Raw genomic sequence first — 16,823 nt, 5'->3', positions numbered from 1 at the left:
TCCCTAATTTTTGGTAATATTAATAAAGTTTATTTTATGTATAAATAGTTGGTGCATTATTTATAGGTCAAGAACTTTAGAATGCTCACATTTTATACACATTATAGAGACCTTTAGTATAAAACTAGAATGCTTATACTGCAGATAACTCGAGAATGATCACATGAAACAAAAATGCTCGCACTACAAAAAACTCTAGAATACTTATACAAACCTAGAATTCTCGCACTGTAGAGACCGTTAGTATGTTCATAGAAAACTAGAATGCTCACACTACAAAGAACTCTAGAGTTCTCACATAAAACTAGAATTCTCACACTATAGGGAACTCTGGAACGCTTACACAAACCTAGAACTCTCACGCTTTAAAGAATATCAAATGGTTCACATAAAACTAGAATTCTCACACTATAGGGAACTCTGGAACGCTTACACAAACCTAGAACTCTCACGCTATAAAGAATATAAAAAGGTTCACATAAAACTAGAATTCTCACACTATAGGGAACTCTGGAACGCTTACACAAACCTAGAACTCTCACACTATAAAGAATATCAAAAGGTTCACATAAAACTAGAATTCTTACACTAGAGGGAACTCTGGAACGCTTACACAAACCTAGAACTCTCACGCTATAAAGAATATCAAAAGGTTCACATAAAACTAGAATTCTCACACTACAGACGACTCTAGAATGCTCACCTAAAACTAGAATGTTTGCACTCTATAGAACTCGAGAAATGTTGCATGAAACAAGAATGCTCACATGGCAAAAAAAATTTAGAATGCCTATACTACAGAGAACCCTAGAATGCGCACTTGAAACAAGAATGCTTCCACTACCAAGAACTCTAGAATGCTCACATTGTACAAACAAATAGAATTCTCACATTGTTCAAAACATTTGAGTGTGTACCTCCTACAATTAGAATGCTCACATCATTAAATTCATTTCAGACCATGCAGTCGTTAGTCATTGCTTGTTTGTTATTGTGGGTTAGTTGGTAATGCTGTATCAGTACCTACTGTAGTATGCATTTCTGTTCCCAACATACCATAACTGAAAAAAAGCTAATTGTTGACTTTAACGTTCTACATTATGATTTTAGATTGCATCTGACTCCCACTTGTAGCTACAAACATTATACTATCTGAACAGCTACAGTCCACAAGAATGATTGTTCCATGCTGGGCATTCAGAAGATGTTAAGAGTCAATACCTTGTTCCAGGCAATCATCGATGCATTTTAGAACTTCTGTCTTTCTTCTGTAGCATTAATGTTTTCTCATTATCCATGAGTATACGAGCAGATATTGATTTCCATACAAGCTTGCAACAGAGGATACATTATAATTATACTACAGTTATGTCCATCCGCTTAGCCTTAGATGAGTGGCGCCTTACTCTGTGGTGTAAGCTGAGTTTTATTCTTTCGTCTGTTTTTTAGATAGCCATCTTGTACCACTTATCACTGGATATTCAGGTCCAAAAAGAAAGATAAGGAAGGATACATCTGTACTTCAAAGGATCAGAACAGTTAAAAAAATAGATGTCATATAATTTAGTTATAGCAGTGGCATACTTAGAAGAGAGGGAGCACATAGCGGTGTTTGTGCAGTGAGCCTATGAGGAGCCGGAGCAGAGGGTGGGAGTGGTAGGGGACCTGTGTCACGGTGTACTCCCTCAGGCCGTAGCTCCCTGGGGTCGGTGCAATGAAGGAGGAGCACCCTATATTCTCTCCGGCATTCGCTGTAGCTAGGGCTCCTGCCTGATGGTAATTTGGGATGCCCTTGGTGTTAAATGTCTGTGTAGGTTCAAGGCAGGGCTTGAAAATGATTCAATCACCAGCGTGTGGTGTAAAGAGCAGATTGAACTTAACAAAAGTGTCTCTTTACCATGCAGAAAATAGGAAGTTATAGTACATCCAGCAATTATCTGTACACAGTAAACATTCTTCGCAGATGTCCAAGCATCAGCTAATCAGATGTTAACAGCAATAGTTCTCTGATTACCTTTCTCTTGTTACAGTCTCTAGTATTGGGATCTCTGGATAGCAACTGTAATATGTCACAATGTCCACAAATCGCAGGACGGCATACAGTTCGAATAATACGAATATCCAAATCGTACCTGAAGTATGCCAGGTGTCTTACCTTGTTATTCATCCACTGCAGCAGGACCTGACAATGCTGTACACTCATCACCTAGCTAACTAAAATGTTGTAGCCCTTGACTCCACCAATCCTGGGTTCATCTGGTGTCTTAACTTGTTTCCCCAATGCAATGCAGCAGCAGCAGCAAAGTCTGTTATGTTCTATGCTGTTAACTTGCTGAGGCCCCATTCACACAACCATATTTTTGTTCCACATATGATCCACATTTTTTACAGATTGGATTGCAGGACACATTTATTTCAAAGGAGATGCTGTCCGCATCCATATGTCTCAGAGTTGCCCAAAGAGTACCAGCCACAGTACCATACCTCCCAACCATCCCGGATCCGGCGGGACAGTTCCGGATTTCAGTGGCTGTCCTGCAGTCCCCACACGGGGGAGGTATGTCCCACTCTCAGACAGCTGTCCCTGCTTCAGCAATGAAGCAGAGAGCAGTCAGTATCTTGCTCCATCATTCCTACCCTTCCGGCACTCTACACTGCTAGTCTGTGCAGGGGGAGGAGCCGGCCGGCAGTCAGCCTCTGCTCCTCCTCCTCCTCACAATCCTGGGCATATTACTGTGAGGGGGCACAATCCTATGCATATTAATGCAAGGGGGCACAATCCTGGGCATATTACTTTGAGGGGGCACAATACTGGGCATATTACCATGAGGGTACACATATCTGGGCATCATTTGTGTGGGGGGGGGGCACATATCAGGACGTAACTACTGTGAGGGGGCCACTGGCGTAACTATAGGGGTCGCAGTTGCGACCGGGCCCCTAAGCCAAGGGGGCCCAGAGGGACGTACAGAGCGCACTCTGACCTGACGCTGCAGGAGGTCAGGTGACAGCAGCGCGGGCCCTGAGAAGAAAAGACAGCCAGGACATGGAGAGTGGTGGCAGGAGAGGTAAGTTACTTTATTATTTTACAGTCTGATCTGAGGACTGATATGGAGGTCTAATGGTGGTCTGGAGAGGTCTAATTGGGGTCTGGAGTTGTCTATGGGGGGTCTGGAGGTCTGACTTGGGGGTCTGGAGGTCTGACTTGGGGGTTTAGAGGTCTGACTGGGGGGGTCAGTAGGTCTGACTGGGGGGATCTGGAGGTCTGACTGGGGGTCTGGAGGTCTCACTGGGGGGGTCTGGATGACTGTCTTGGGAGTCTGGAGGTCTGACTGGGGGTCTAGAGAGGTCTAATGGGGATCTGGAGATCTGACTGGGGGTCTGGAGAAGTCTAATGGGGATCAGATATGGAGGTCTGGAGGTCTAGTTGGAGTCTGGAGCTCTAATGGGGGTCTGGAGTTCTGATATGGGGGTCTGGTATGAGGTCTGATATGTGGATCTGGAGGTCTGATATGGGGGTCTGGAGATCTAATGGGGTCTTATATGGGGGTCTGGAGGTCTAATGGGGGTCTTATCTGAGGTCTGATATTGGGTCGGGGTCTTACATGGAGGTCTAATGGGGGTCTTATCTGAGGTCTAAAACTGGGGTCTTATATAGGGTCTGACATAGAGGTCTAAAGGGGGTTTGGTCTGAGATGGGAGGATCTCATTTAAGGTTTTATATGGGGGTCTGATCTGAAAGGAAGGGGGGATTTTTTTGTACTAGCGCACAATATAAAGGGGTGTTTTTGTACTGACGCACTGTGTGTGCTACCAGTATCTTCAGGCGGACTGTTTCTGCAGGAAAGTATTGGGGAGGACAGTGGACACTGTATTGGGGGTGGCAGGATGGGGTGTTGAGAAGGTGAGGAGGAGGATGGAAAAGTAGGAAAGTAAGATCTCTGTTAAACTCTGCAGAGACTGAGGCGCGGCTGAAAGAAGTCACCAAGGTGGTCTGGTCTAACAAGAGAAGAAGAGGAAAGAGAATATCTACATCAAAGAGGAGACGTCACTGGATGTAAAAGGTACATATGTGGCGCTGTATTACCCTGTATGTTCTGTAGCACTGTATGGAATGTTTTCCAAGTATGTCTTTAAAGGGGTTGTCTGCTTTTTTTTGTATGAGCGCTGCCTTCTCTGCTCTGTTTACCTGCTCATCACTGCAAATGCTATGACGAGCAGGTGAACAGAGCATAGAAAGCAGCTCTCAAACAGCTGATCATTGGGGGTGCCGGAGGACCCCGGACGATCTAATATTGATGACCTATTCTGAGGATTCTATTCTGAGCAGTCTGTTCTGCGATTCCTAAGATGACCCCCGCAGACGACATCGAAACCTACCTGGCGATGTACGAGAAAGTGGCCATCAGGGAAAAGCTACCTTGTGACAGTGGGCTGAGGTCGTCACTCCATTCCTGGCATCCGATTCCCAGTGGGTGTATTTTGACTTGCCGGACGATCAAGTGGCCGACTACCAAAAAGTAACTATGGAGACACTATAACATGATTTTTTTTTTTGTTTCAAAAATGATATTAGTGTGTAAAACTTACATAAATAAAAAAAAGTATACATATTAGGTATCACCGCGTCCGTATCGACAAGCTCTATAATAATATCACATGACCTAACCCCTCAGATGAACACCTTAAAAAAAAACTGTGCTATATAAACAATTTTTTGTCACCTTACATCACAAAAAGTGTAATAGCAAGCGATCAAAATCTCATATGCACCCCAAAATAGCGCCAATCAAACCTTCATCTCATCCTGAAAAAATCATACCCTACCCAAGATAATCGGCAAAAAACGGAAAAAACTATGGCTCTTAGACTATGGAAACACTTTTTTTGTTTCAAAAATAAAATCATTGTGTAAAACGTACATAATTAAAAAAAAGTATACATATTAGGTATGGCCGCGTCCGTATCGACCGGCTCTATAAAAATATCACATGAACTAACCCCTCAGGTGAATACCGTAAAAAAATAAAAATAAAAACTGTGTAAAAAAAGCAATTTTTTGTCATTTTACATCACAAAAAGTGTAATAGCAAGCGATCAAAAAGTCATATGCACCCCAAAATAGCGCCAATCAAACCGTCATCTCATCCCGCAAAAATCATACCCTACCCAAGATAATCGCCCAAAAACTGAAAAAACTATGGCTCTTAGACCATGGAAACACAAAAACATGATTTTTTTGGTTTCAAAAATGAAATCATTTTGTAAAACTTACATAAATAAAAAAGTAAACATAATAGGTATCGCCACGTCCGTGACAACCTGCTCTATAAAAATACCACATGATCTAACCTGTCAGATGAATGTTGTAAATAACAAAAAAAAACTGTGCCAAAAAAGCTATTTCTTGTTACCTTGCCTCACAAAAAGTGTAATATAGAGCAATCAAAAATCATATGCACCCTAAACTAGTACCAACAAAACTTACACCCTATCCCATAGTTTCTAAAATGGGGTCACTTTTTTGGAGTTTCAACTCTAGGGGTGCTTAAGGGGGGCTTCAAATGGGACATCGTGTCCAAAAAAACTGTCTAGCAAAATCTGCCTTCCAAAAACCGTATGGCATTCCTTTCCTTCTGCGCCCTGCCGTGTGCACGTACAGCAGTTTACGACCACATATGGGGTGTTTCTGTAAACTACAGAATCAGGGCCATAAAGAATGAGTTTTGTTTGGCTGTTTACCCTTGCTTTGTAACTGGAAAAAAAATATTAAAATGGAAAATTTGCCCAAAAATTTTAATTCTGAAATTTCATCTCTATTTTCCAATAACTCTTGTGGAACACCTAAAGGGTTAACAACGTTTGTAAAATCAGTTTTGAATACTTTGAGGGGTGTAGTTTCTTAGATGGTGTCACTTTTATGGAGTTTCTACTCTAGGGGTGCATCAGGGGAGCTTTAATTGGGACACGGTGTCCAAAAAAACAGTCTAGCAAAATCTGCCTTCCAAAAACCGTATGGCATTCCTTTCCTTCTGCGCCCTGTCGTGTGCCCGTACAGCAGTTTACACCACATATGGGGTGTTTCTGCAAACTACAGAATCAGGGCCATAAATAATGAGTTTTGTTTGGCTGTTAACCCTTGCTTTGTAACTGGAAAAAAAATATTAAAATGGAAAATCTGCCAAGAAAGTGAAATTTTGAAATTGTATCTCTATTTTCCATTAATTCTTGTAGAACACCTAAAGGGTTAACGACGTTTGTAAAATCAGTTTAGAATACCTTGAGGAGAGTAGTTTCTTAGATGGGGTCACTTTTTTGGAGTTTCCACTCTAGGGGTGCATCAGGGGGGCTTCAAATGAGACATGGTATCAAAAAACCAGTCCAGCAAAATTTGCCTTCCAAAAACCGTATGGCATTCCTTTCCTTCTGCGTCCTGCCGTGTGCCCGTATAGCATTTTACGACCACATATGGGGTGTTTCTGTAAACTACAGAATCAGAGCCATAAAATTGAGTCTTGTTTGGCTGTTAACCCTTGCTTTGTAACTGGAAAAAAATTATTAAAATGGAAAATCTGCCCAAAAAGTTAAATTTTGAAATTGTATCTCTATTTTCCATTAATTCTTATGGAACACCTAAAGGGTTAACAAAGTTTGTAAAATCAGTTTTAAATACCTTGAGGGGTGTAGTTTCTAGAATGGGGTAATTTTTGGGTGGTTTCCATTATGTAAGCCTCACAAAGTGACTTCAGACCTGAACTGGTCCTTGAAAAGTGGGTTTTTGAAAATGTCTTAAAAATTTCAAGATTTGCTTCTAAACCTTGTAACATCCCCACAAAATAAAATGTCATTCCCAAAATGATCCAAATATGAAGTAGACATATGGGGAATGTAAAGTAATACCTATTTTTGTAGGTATTACTATGTATTATAGAAGTAGAGAAATTGAAACTTGGAAATTTGCAGTTTTAAAAAAAAAATTGGTAAATTTGGAATTTTTTTATAAATAAAAATAAATAAAAATTTTTACTTCATTTTACCAGTGTCATGAAGTACAATATGTGACAAAAAACAATCTCAGAATGGCCTGGATAAGTCAAAGCGTTTTAAAGTTATCACCACATAAAGTGATGATAAATGGCCTGGTCCTGAATGTGAAAATGAGCCCGGTCCTTAACCACCTCAGCCCCCCTAGCTTAAACCCACTTAATGACCAGACCACTTTTTACAATTCTGCACTACACTACTTTCACGGTTTATTGCTCGGTCATACAACTTACCACCCAAATAAATTTTGCCTCCTTTTCTTCTCACTAATAGAGCTTTCATTTGGTGGAATTTCATTGCTGCTGACATTTTACTTTTTTTAATATTAATCAAAAATGACCAAAATTTATGCAAAAAAAAGGACATTTTTCACTTTCTGTTGTAAAATTTTTCAAATAAAACTACATTTCTATATAAATTTTTCTCTAAATTTATTGTTCTACATGTCTTTGATTTAAAAAAAAATGCAATAAGTGTATATTTATTGGTTTAGGTAAAAGTTATAGCGTTTACAAACTATGCTGCAAAAAAATTAATTTACGCACTTCGACTTTCTGAGCACCTGTCATGTTTCCTGAGGTTCTACAATGCCCAGACAATAGAAACACCTCACAATTGACCCCATTTCGTAAAGTAGACACCCTAAGGTATTCGCTGATGGGCATAGTGAGTTCATGGAAGTTTTTATTTTTTGTCACAAATTAGCGGAAATTGAATTATTTTTTTTCTTACAAAGTCTCATATTCCACTAACTTGTGACAAAAAATTTAATTTTACATGAACTCACCATACCCCTCACGGAATACCTTGGGGTGTCTTCTTTCCAAAATGGGGTCACATGTGGGGTAGTTATACTGCCCTTGCATTTTATGGGCCCTAAAGCGTGAGAAGTAGTTTGGAATCCAAATGTGTAAAAATGCCCTGTGAAATCCTAAAAGTACTCATTGGAATTTGGGCCCCTTTGCGCACCTTGGCTGCAAAACAGTGTCACTCATGTGGTATCGCCGTACTCAGGATAAGTAGGGCAATATGTTTTGGGGTGTATTCTTACATATACCCATACTGTGTGTGAGAAATATCTCTGTAAATTACAACTTTTAAAAAAAATGTATACAAAGTTGTCAATTTACAGAGATATTTCTCTCACCCAGCATGGGTATATGTAAAAATACATCCCAAACCACATTGCCCTACTTCTCCTGAGTACGGCGATACCACATGTGTGACACTTTTTTGCAGCCTAGGTGCGCAAAGGGGCCCAAATTCCAATGAGTACCTTTTAGGAGGGCATTTTTAGGCATTTGGATTCCAGACTTCTTCTCACGCTTTAGGGCGAAAAGAAGACACCCCAAGGTATTCCGTGAGGGGCATGGCGAGTTCATAGAAGTTTTTTTTTTTTGGCACAAGTTAGCAGAAATTTATTTTTTGGGTTTTTTCTCACAAAGTCTCCCTTTCCGCTAACTTGTGACAAAAAGTTCAATCTTTCATGGACTCAATATGCCCCTCAGCGAATACCTTGGGGTGTCTTCTTTCCAAAATGGGGTCATTTGTGGGGTGTTTGTACTGCCCTGGCATTTGAGGGTCTCCGCAATCATTACATGTATGGCCAGCATTAGGAGTTTCTGCTATTCTCCTTATATTGAGCATACGGGTAATGAGATTTTTTTTCCGACTGGGTCAGAAGCCTGTAGGCCTCTTCAGAAGAATACCCCTTCCTTGCCATTCAGTCAACTAAATTTAGGGGGTATTCCCTGAGACTACCTAAGAAAAAAAGCAAGCCTGTCTTACAAATGGGAGGCTAGCGAAGTACAGGAAGCCGCTGCGATTGATAAAAAATATCAAAACATGATTTTTTTATCGCCGCAGCGCTTGTGTAGTGATTGTGCAGTGATAAAAAAAAAACGCACGTGCGGGCGAACCGATCAGGCCTGATCGGGCAAACACTGCGTTTTGGGTGGAGGGCGAGCTAAGGTGACACTAATACTATTATAGATCTGACTGTCATCAGTTCTGATCACTTATAGATACTATAAAGTACCAATGCTGATTAGAGATACGCTAATCAGCGAATCAGTGACTGCGGTGCGGTGGGCTGGGCGCTAACTGAAGCTAACTACCTACCAAAGGGGCCTAAACTAACCTAAACCTAACAGTCAATACTGGTGGAAAAAAAAAGTGACAGTTTACACTGATCACTTTTTTCCTTTTCACTAGTGATTGACAGGGGTGATCAAGGGGTTATTTGGGGTAATGGGGGGGTGATCTGGGGCTAAATATGTAGTGCTTGGTGTACTCACTGTGATCTGTGCTCTCTGCTGGGACCAACCGACGAAAAGGACCCAGCAGATAGCACAGAAGCCATTTAACACATATTTATAAATATAATCTCGCGTCTCGCGAGATGACGCGGAGATGCATCAAGGAGAAATAACCTGGCCGCCCGCAGGATGCATCCCTGCGTTAGACGGTCAGGAGGTGGTTAAGGGGTTAAAGAAGTGGAAGAGTTTTGTAAGTCTTGCCCGACCTGCCAGATAACTAGCCCCCAGCAATATTTCCGTCGTCCCCTAGTACCTCTCCCGATTATCGAAGTACCGTTTGACCGAATAGCTATGGACCTCATATGCCCAGTACCGAAGTCCACCAGAGGGCATCTTAGTCATTCTAGACTACGCCACTCGGTACCCGGACGCGGTGCCACTGCAACATACCTCGGCCAAACTCATAGCTAAGGAGTTAATGGAGATGTTTTCCCGAGTAGGACCACCTAAAGAGGTTCTGACTGACCAAGGGACCCCTTTTATGTCCAAGGCAATGAGGGAACTCTGTAAGTTGCCTCACATAAAACAACTACGGACGTCCGTTAACGATCTGCAAATGGACGGTCTGGTAGAACGGTTTAACCAAACATTAAAAAATATGTTGAAAACGGTAGTGTCTAAAGATGGGAAGGACTGGGACCTCCTTCTGCCCTATCTCATGTTCGCAGTGCGAGAGGTACCCCAGCCCTCTACTGGGTTCTCACCCTTCGAACTGCTTCATGGCAGACACCCTCCTGGTCTCTTGGACGTCGCCAAAGAGGGGTGGGAACAACAACCCACTCCACATAAAAGTGTCATTGAGTACATTACCCAGATGCAAGATCGGATAGAGACAGTGTTGCCTCTTGTTAGGGAGCATATGGAGGCAGCTCAGCGAGCCCAGAGTCAGGTCTATAATCGGCAGGCTCGGGTCCACATCTTTAACCCGGGTGATCGGGTTTTGGTTCTGGTGCCGACCATGGACAGTAAGTTCCTAGCTAGGTGACAGGGGCCCTACGAGGCACTCGAGAAAATTGGAGATGTAAACTACAAGGTACACCAGCCAGGGCGGCGAACGCCAGAGCAGGTTTACCATGTGAATTTACTCAAACCGAGGAAAGATAGGGAAACCTGTACAGGAGACAGCCCACGGGCGGGTTTTCTAGAAGAAGAGATACCGGCCCCTCTGTCTGATGCAAGAGAGGCGGCTGCCACAGTAAAAATTGCTGACAGCCTCTCCTCTAAACAGACTCAGGAGTCCAGGGAGTTTGTTACACGGATGTGTTCTTGGACCTCCCTGGACGCACTTCCATAATCGAGCATGACATTGTCACTGAGCCTCAGGCAAAAGTCAGATTAAAACAATACCGGGTACCCGAGGCTCGGTGACAAGCCATATCGGAGGAGGTGCAGCTAATGTTGGGCTATTACATGAGGTTTGTTCCCCACTTTGCTACTCTAGCCGCGCCTTGACAGGGCTCTTGAAGGGATGAAAATCAGTGATGGTTTGCTGGGATAATCAGGTGGGAGAGGCTTTTGCCGCTTTGAAGTTGGCCCTGTGTGGGTCACCGGTTTTGGATGACGCCCGACTTCAAGAGGGAGTTTGTGGTACAAAAGGATGCCTCCTAAGTAGGCCTCGGTGCTGTATTGTCTCAGGAAGTCAACAGGGAGGAGCATCCGTTTGTCTTCCTAAGCCGCAAGCTCACCCCAGCCAAAACTTGGTACAGTATAGTGGAGAGAGAGTGCCTGTCTATCAAGTGGGCACTCGAGTCCCTCTTCTACTATTTGTTGGTGAGAAAGTTCCGCCTGGTGACCGACCACTCTCCTCTCAAGTGGATGAGCCAGGCCAAAGACAGGAATGCCCGGGTCACCAGATGTTTTTTGTCTCTGCAGAAATTTAAGTTCCCGGTAGAACACAGAGCAGGCCGGTTGCAGGGAAACACGGATGCCCTGTCCCGGGTGCATTGTCTGGCGTGTGTCCACCTTCTCAGGGTTGAACAAAGGGGGGGGGTATGTGACACAGTGAGGGGTTGTGTCTGGCAAGGCAGGTATTTTTCTCCCAGCATGTGTGGCTGGGCTGGTTCCCAGCCAGGTGAGGACAAATACCGGACCGGAGTTTAAGTGCCGTTCCGGGTTTTGGCAGCACCTGGCTGTCCCTAAATAGGCAGCTGGGCTCAGCAGAGATGTCTCTGTTTTGGGGATCTGAGGCTTTGTACCGTGGAGAGTAATCCGTTCAGTATGCATAAGGATGTCTTCAGTTCAGTCATTTTGACTGATCAGGCAAAAGATAAAACCGCAGCATACTACGGTTTTATATCCCGCAAAAAAAACTAAAGACTTGCCTGAATGCCGGATCCGGCATTTTTTTCAATAGGAATGTATTAGTGCTGGATCCGGCATTCAAATTACCGGAATACCGGACCCATCCTTCCGGTCTGCGCATGCGCAGACAGAAAAAAAGGTAAAAAAAAAAAATGCCAGATCCGTTTTGCCGGATGACACCGGAAAGATGGATCCGGCATTTCAATGCATTTTTCTGACTGATCAGGCATTTTTAAGACTGATCAGAATCCTGATCAGTTTTACAAATGCCATCAGTTGGCATACGTTTTACCGGATCCGGCAGGCAGTTCCGGCCACGGAACTGCTTGCCGGATCGCTTTGCCGCAAGTGTGAAAGTAGCCTAAAGCCTGCTGTGAACTACTGGAGGCAGAACTGCCAGCAAGGTGACTTGTGTTATATGAACTTTCCATTGTGTGTGAATTAATACCAAGACTGCAAAGTGACGTGCTGTTTTGTGCAATTGCCTCAAGTGTGAATAAACACTGATGCTTTGAGTTAAGAACTTGTATTTTGCCTCTATACTGCGCCCGCTTACCCTATCTACCAGAGCCAAACTCTACGAGGGGCACATACCTGGCCATAACTACTGTGAGGGGGCACCTATCTGGTCATCGCTACTGTGAGGGGGAACCTATCTGGCCATAACTACTATGAGGGAGCACATATCTGGTCATTGCTACTGTGAGGGGGCACATATCTGGGCATAAAAGTATATAGAAGAGTTCAGACGGCTCACTCCTTGTAATCAGGGTCAGGTGCTCTGGTCTGATTTGAATCACCCTATTCAAAAGCAGATATGTAGTAGGAAAAATACGACCGGCACTCTAACAGTGGGAGTAATGTGGGACAAGTGAAATAAGGTATACACTATTTAATAATATTTGTATCATACAGTAATAAAATTGCAATACATAGATAACAAATGCATAAAAGAAAAATGCATATAAAACATATATTAGGAATCTACTGGATAGGGTTGTAAATCCAAGTATATACTGTTAACGTCCTCCTGAGGTAGCTTTCCGTGGAATATAGCTTTTGTTCAATCACAGAATAAATGCAAAGAAACGCATGGTTTATATCGCATCAATGGTATTAAAGCGCATGAGAATATTTTGCTGTCTGTATGATGATATTACAGCATATAGATAGTCTCTCTGTAGTGTTGCCGACATATGATACAGTGATACAGTGTATTGTGTTTGTTACACACTGTTTCGAGCTGGCTCTTGTTCCTGTGGCGTCCCACATATAAGTGCTCTATGCTCCAAATCGTTTGTCGGTTACGAAATTTTTCCGAATTTTTTTATTTTTTCCCCCAAAGTTTTTTTCCTTTTTTCGGAGTATAAAGATTTTTTTCGGTTTTTCGGTGGTTGAAATTTCGTAATGGAATTAATCCAGGCGGTGTTTAAGTCCACAGCTTTATGCTCCAAATACCGTGAAAGTAGTCTCTACAGAGGGGCTTGAATCCTTATTCAAATTTTTGTATGAATTGCATGGCCATGCTCCAAGGATTTTTTATGAGCGGATGTCTCTCAATTTTCCCAGACGCGTTTCGAAGTAATCGCTACTTCTTCCTCAGTGGGTTCACTCACAATGAAAGGTCTCATGCTTTTATACCTGATATCCTCAGGTGGAAATGTCACATCGAAATTCAGGAGTGGATTTTTCGATCCTACATCTCCATATTGCGTTTTTCATGCAATTAAATGTCCCTTCAGAAGGAATGCGATTTTTGTGCGTTTTTTATACATTTTTTCATCTGCAGTTTTCCCTTGCTACATAATGTCTATCTTGTTAATTATAGAAACAAAACAATAGCTGATCTTAGGGAGACCAGCTACAGAAAACACTGTGGAGCCTCATTTAAGAGTCTCGACACAGCAATCCAAAGAGCATTGTCAAATCAATTTGACAATTTTGATATGTTTCATGTTCCGAATTTATCTATAATTAACAAGATAGACATTATGTAGCAAGGGAAAACCGCAGATGAAAAAATTTATAAAAAACGCACAAAAATCGCATTCCTTCTGAAGGGACATTTAATTGCATGAAAAACGCAATATGGAGATGTAGGATCGAAAAATCCACTCCTGAATTTCGATGTGACATTTCCACCTGAGGATATCAGGTATAAAAGCATGAGACCTTTCATTGTGAGTGATCCCACTGAGGAAGAAGTAGCGATTACTTCGAAACGCGTCTGGGAAAATTGAGAGACATCCGCTCATAAAAAATCCTTGGAGCATGGCCATGCGATTCATACAAAAATTTGAATAAGGGATTCAAGCCCCTCTGTAGAGACTACTTTCACGGTATTTGGAGCATAAAGCTGTGGACTTAAACACCGCCTGGATTAATTCCATTACGAAATTTCAACCACCGAAAAACAAAAGAAATCTTTATACTCCGAAAAAAGGAGAAAAACTTTGGGAAAAAAATAAATAAAAAAAATTTCGGAAAAATTTCGTAACCGACAAACGATTTGGAGCATAGAGCACTTATGTGGGACGCCACAGGAACAAGAGCCAGCTCGAAACAGTGTGTAACAAACACAATACACCTGTATCACTGTATCATATGTCGGCAACACTACAGAGAGACTATCTATATGCTGTAATATCATCATACAGACAGCAAAATATTCTCATGCGCTTTAATACCATTGATGCGATATAAACCATGCTACCTCAGGAGGACGTTAACAGTATATACTTGGATTTACAACCCTATCCAGTAGATTCCTAATATATGTTTTATATGCATTTTTCTTTTATGCATTTTTTATCTATGTATTGCAATTTTATTAGTGTATGATACATATGTTATTAAATAGTGTATACCTTATTTCACTTGTCCCACATTACTCCCACTGTTAGAGTGCCGGTCGTATTTTTCCTACTACATATCTGGGCATAGTCTGTGAAGACGGCACAATGTGGACATAAATACTGTGTGGTGGCATAAAGGGGGAATAATTACCATGCAAGGGCATTTAGGGGACTGGGTGGGATTAGGAGTTTAGTTATGTTTAGGGCGGAGTTAGAGGTGTGGCCTAGTGCAGGAAAAATTCAACGTGCTTCATGCACGCACACGGTGTCCCTCTTCCTTTTTTTCAGAAGTGGGGAAGTATGCAGTACTCTTCCATAATATTCATGCCAAAGAACCCCACCATAAAGTTTCTTGAAAAAGAGGCCCCCCTGCCCCTGGTTTGCCACAGGGTGCAGGTTACACATCTCTGGTCTAGCATCTAAGACCCTTTCAATGTATACTGTAATGGGATTGTCCTGCACTGGGTTACATGGGCTCCTGGCAGGAGCAATCTCACCTCCTTAGATTGTAAGCTCACATGTACAGGATCTTCTCTCCTTTTGTCTCGCAGTTTGTTAACTTTCCTTTATTCCCTTTTGTCTGTCATTTTGACCTGATTGTAAATCACTAAGGAATGTGTTAATGCTGTAAATAAAGGATAAAGGGGTTGTCGAGGGCTGTAATATTGATGATCTATCATTAGTATGAGTGGCGGTCCGACTCCCCACCGATCAGCTTATTGAACAGGCACAGCTCCTTATACTGGGTGGTGGCCCATGAATGGCACTGCGGCAATGTAAATAGGAGCAGAAGTGCAGTACCACTCATGGCCACTACTCGGTGTTGTGAGCCGTACTGTTCCTGTGACTGTTCTGTTCAAGCAGCTGATTAGTGGGCATGCTGGTAGTCAGAACTTCCACCCCACCTCTTTCCAGATCTGATATTAATGACTTATCCTAATGTTAAACCTTCTCCTATGTCCTCATTAGCAGCTTTTTTTTTTTTGATTGGTCCAATAAATCTAAAATGAAATAAAAAAAAAAGTCCTATTGTTTTGTTTCTACACAACCTAGGCCGACTATGGCTCTGAACTTGTACTGAGCTGAGCAGAGAAAAAGCACAATATTGGGAGAGATTTATCAAAACTGGTGTAAAGAAAAACTGTTGCCAATAGCAACCAATCAGAGTCCACCTTTCAATTTTCACAGCTCTTTTGGAAAATGAAAGGTGGAATCTGATTGGTTGATATGGACAAGTAGGCCAGTTCTACTTTACACAAGTTTTGATAAATCTCCACATGAAACTGCCATTTAGGCCTCATGCATAGGGCCATATGCAGGGAGCCTGCTCAGAGTTGGTTGTCAGTGACAACCAGACTCCCCATAGAGAAGGCAGAGATGTTTTTTTTTAATCTTTTCTGCCTTCCTTATTGCTGTATGCCCAGCTCTCAATGAACGTTGTGTATATAGACCAGAAAGCCACCATGACCCTTCCTTTATGTGATCGCCGGGTCCTTGATTAACAGTAATAGCTGCCTGTAATATTGGCTGCCATATTATCCCCAGTTACAGTGGGAATACGGGCTCATGGCAGAACTGCTAAGACCCAGTTTAGTTCTGCCGTGAGTCTGAATTTCCACTGGGGATAATATGGCAGCCAATATTACAGGGGAAATCAGTAGTATAAAAAATATCTAATGTTAAGCCGCTCTCCAAGGTCTTGTATGATTATATGAGGGAAAGGCCTCATACACACGGTCGTTGTTTTGGTTCGCATCCGAGCCGCAGTTTTGGTGGCTCGGGTACGGACCCATTCACTTCAATGGGGCAGCAAAAGATGTGGACAGCACGGTTGCTCTGTCCCGTGGTCCGCAAAAAAAATATAACCTGTCCTATTCTTGTCCGCGTTTTGCGGACAAGAATAGGCAGTTATATTAAAGGCTGTCCGTGCTGTTACGCAAATTGCGGAATGCACACCGACACTATCCGTGTTTTTTGGATCCGCAATTTGCGGACCACAAAACACACAACGGTCGTGTGCATGTAGCCAAAAGGGGGGGGGGGACGTAAAATAAAAAAGACAAAACAAAATAAATATACTAAAAAAATTACCACTACTAGTCCTGCCCATAGCGACTGTAGACTATATATCCCCTATATCAATAGGACTGTAACAGAAAGGGGACGCAATCTAATAACATTTTTTAGTTGTAGAATGTGCTGTTAAAAAAAATAATGTGAAAAGCACATTTTTTCCCCAGAAAAAAATAAATAAAATGATATAAAAATAAAGACACAAAATCATGTAAATAATTTTCAAAGCCAC

The sequence above is a fragment of the Bufo gargarizans genome, chromosome 1 (assembly GCF_014858855.1).
Source record: "Bufo gargarizans isolate SCDJY-AF-19 chromosome 1, ASM1485885v1, whole genome shotgun sequence".
In the NCBI taxonomy this organism is placed as follows: domain Eukaryota; kingdom Metazoa; phylum Chordata; class Amphibia; order Anura; family Bufonidae; genus Bufo; species Bufo gargarizans.
The sequence above is the reverse complement of the archived record's forward strand: the minus strand, read 5'-3'. Positions refer to the sequence as shown.